The sequence below is a fragment of the Onychomys torridus genome, chromosome 15, assembly GCF_903995425.1.
Source record: "Onychomys torridus chromosome 15, mOncTor1.1, whole genome shotgun sequence".
Classification (NCBI taxonomy): Eukaryota; Metazoa; Chordata; class Mammalia; order Rodentia; family Cricetidae; genus Onychomys; species Onychomys torridus.
The window spans coordinates 22,024,053-22,027,304 of record NC_050457.1 but is presented as its reverse complement, the minus strand read 5'-3'; the positions used below and the strand labels follow the sequence as shown (position 1 = coordinate 22,027,304).

At 43.5% G+C, this 3,252-nt stretch overlaps 1 pseudogene; it reads left to right on the top strand.

Moving 5' to 3' along the window:
* Window positions 1–1,274: 1,274 nt before the first annotated feature.
* Window positions 1,275–1,534, top strand: LOC118596035 (annotated as a pseudogene).
* The last annotated feature ends 1,718 nt before the right edge of the window (window positions 1,535–3,252 follow it).

Below are 3,252 nucleotides of genomic sequence, written 5' to 3'. Positions count from 1 at the left end.
TCCTGGATCTCACTTTGTACACCAGGCTGGCCTTGAACTCAGAGATCCGCCTGCCTCTGCCTCCTGAGTGCTGGGATTAAAGGCATGCTCTACCACCACCCAGCTATATTCTAAATTCTTATAAAATTTTAGCATGGCATAGATAATACATCTGTAGAGGTGCCATGCTTTGTATTTCCAAGGTAGCTATTGTGTTCATGGCTAAACTGCATCAACCAGCTACACTGGGTTGAAAGCTCTTAAAAGGATCTACTGAACTTACTCCAGAAGCTTCCACTGATTTAAGGCATAGACCAAGTCATCCAAAAGAGCTTTGAGGGCTGGAGAGATGGCTTTTCCATTAAGAGCCTTTGTTGCTCTTACAGAGGACCCAAGTTCGGTTCCTAGTACCTAGATGGTGGTTTGAAACTGTCTGTAACTCCAGCCCCAGGGAACAGGTGCCCTCACCTCCTCCAACACCACGTATGCACATAGTGCACATACATACATGTAAAACACTCACACACTTAAAATAATGTTTAAAATATTAAAAAGAAGCCGGGCAGTGGTGGTGCATGCCTTCAATCCCAGCACTCAGGAGGCAGAGGCAGGTGGATCTCTGTGAGTTCGAGGCCAGCCTGGTCTACAGAGCGAGATCCAGGAAAGGCGCAAAGCTACACAGAGAAACCGTGTCTCAAAAAACCAACAAAACAAAACAAAACAAAAACAAAAAAACAAAGGTAAGAGGGCACACCAGGCATATTCCCTTCCCTACTTGTAGCTGCTTAAGGTAGCTGTGAATGGTGCCTTAGGCGTTTTGTTGTTTTAATAATAAAAAAGGACAGTGCTTTGTTTACAGGACTATTGGTCTCAGGAGCCTGGAGTCCTGTTTTGACCCCACTCAGATCTTTGGAATATATCTTTCAATCCTCGAGACTTAACCTCACTGGCCAAGTGGTGTGTCAACAGACACCTTTTGTGACTCTCTGGTTGAACATTTTTCAAGAATCCTCTGTTCACTTTACGGTTGCAGTCCAGGCCCTTAGCATCTCTTCCATTGTCCTCCTAATTGTGTCTTGTCTCCGTCAACTCCTCCTTTGCCATTTCTTTGCATGCACCACTTTGAAAATTTAGTCAGTCACACACCGTCTCCCTACATTCTGAGATGCCCAGGTATCCAAGGAACAGTCATAACTATTGGTATTTTTTTTAACCAACCAATTTAAAACCATCCAGATAAGCTCTTCTCCTTTCCTCCTCCATCGTGCAGAGGACTCCTGTCTTGGCTTCTCGCCATGTCTTCTCACAAGACTTTCAGAATCAAGCGATTCCTGGCCAATAACAAAAGCAAAATCGTCCTATTCCTCAGTGGATTTGGATGAAAACTGGTAACAGAATAAGGTACAACTCCAAGAGAAGACACTGGAGAAGAACAAAGCTGGGTCTGTAAGGAATCACACGATGGCAAGACAGTTGATACTGAATTGTGGGTCATCAAGCAATCCTACCACATGGAGTTCAACATTTTAACCTGAAGACTTGGTCCTGTTTTAAGTTGGGGGAGTTGTTTGTCCAGTAATAAAATGTAGAACCTTCCAAATAAAAAAATCCAGATAAATAACTTTGAAAACTTTTTTCTTTCATGTTTTTTTTTTTTTTAAATGTGTATGGGTGTTCAGCCTGCACGTATGCCTGTGCACCACATGCATGTGCCTGGTGCCCTGGAAGCCAGAAGAGGGCAGACAACTAGAGTTACAGGCAGAGCTGCTGTGTGGATGCTGGGACTCAAACTTCTGTCCTCTGCAAGAGTGACAAATCTCTTAACCATCATTCCAGCCCTGAAAAGAAAACTATCAGAGCTGAAAATAGCAAATTAGCTTCACCACAAAGGGAAGGAGAGTATTGTTTAATCCTACCTAGATAATGCTGTGTTGTTGTTTGTTTTACTCTTTGTGGGGCCCACCACCTAACTCTCAAATAAATCACACACAGAGGCTTATTCTTAAGTATAAATGCCCCTGGGGGCTGGAGAGATGGTTCAGAGGATAAAAGCACTGGCTGCTCTCCTAGAGGTCCTGAGTTCAATTCCCAGCAACCACATGGTGGCTCACAACCACCTGTAATGAGATCTGGTGCCCTCTTCTGGCCTGCAGGCATACATGCTGTGTACATAATAAATAAATTAATTTAAAAAAATTATAAATGCCCGGCCTTAGCTTGGTTTGTTTCTTGCCAGCTTTTTTTTTTTTAACTTTAACTTATCCCATCTAACTTTAGCCTCAGAGCTTCTATCTTTCTCTATTACTGTATACCTTTACTTTCCTTCTTACTCCATGTCTGGCTGTGTAGCTGGCTTCTAAAGCCCGCCTCCTTCCCTCATTTCTTGATCTTTCTTCCCAGATTTCTCCTGTTTATTCTCTCTGCCTGCCAGCCCCACCTATCCTTTCTCCTGCCTTGCTATTGGCCATTCAGCTCTTTATTAGACCAATCAGGTGTTTTAGGCAGGCACAGTAACACAGCTTCACAGAGTTAAACAAATGCAACATAAAAGAACGCAACACATCTTTGCATCATTAAACAAATGTTCCACTGCATAAACAAATGTAACACACCTTAAAATAATATTCCACAACACTACTGAGAGTGCTAAGCATAGGTCAGCTCTCCCTTTCATGGGTTAGCAAACATTACAATGTTTGTTACGTGACAGAACCAAAGAACACTTTCTCCATACAGGAGGATTTAAGAAAGAACTGAAGAGTATTGTGAGAGAGGGGTTGGTGTCTCCACGCCCAGCGGGTACAGAACACACCCAAATATCACATTCTCAGCACAAAGGAGATGTAGTACCCTGGAGTGGCAAGCAGGGGTTGGGAGCCTGTCTGCCTCTGGATCGGGCAAAAGCAGACAGCAAGCAGCAAGCGAGCAGGTGTTTTTAGGAGTAGGTTTTTAAGGAGGGGAAAAAAAAAGGAGTCTATGCTAGGGGGAGTTGGTAAGACCTGATTGGACATATTAGCCAAATAATAAACGTTGATTGTTGGACCTTGGTGTTTTATCTCAGGAATGAGTTGGTGGCCAAATAAGGGAATAAACCTTGGGGCTAGCTTTAGGAATGTAATCGGATGGTTTTTAGCAAGGCGGAGGGGAAAGAGCAAAACCTGTTGGTGCCATGTTTGCCATGCTCGGGCCTGCCAGACCCTTGAGTAATAATTCTATCACTTCATAATGACTCATCTGACTGAGAGCCACCTAAAATGTGATAAATGTCCTGGG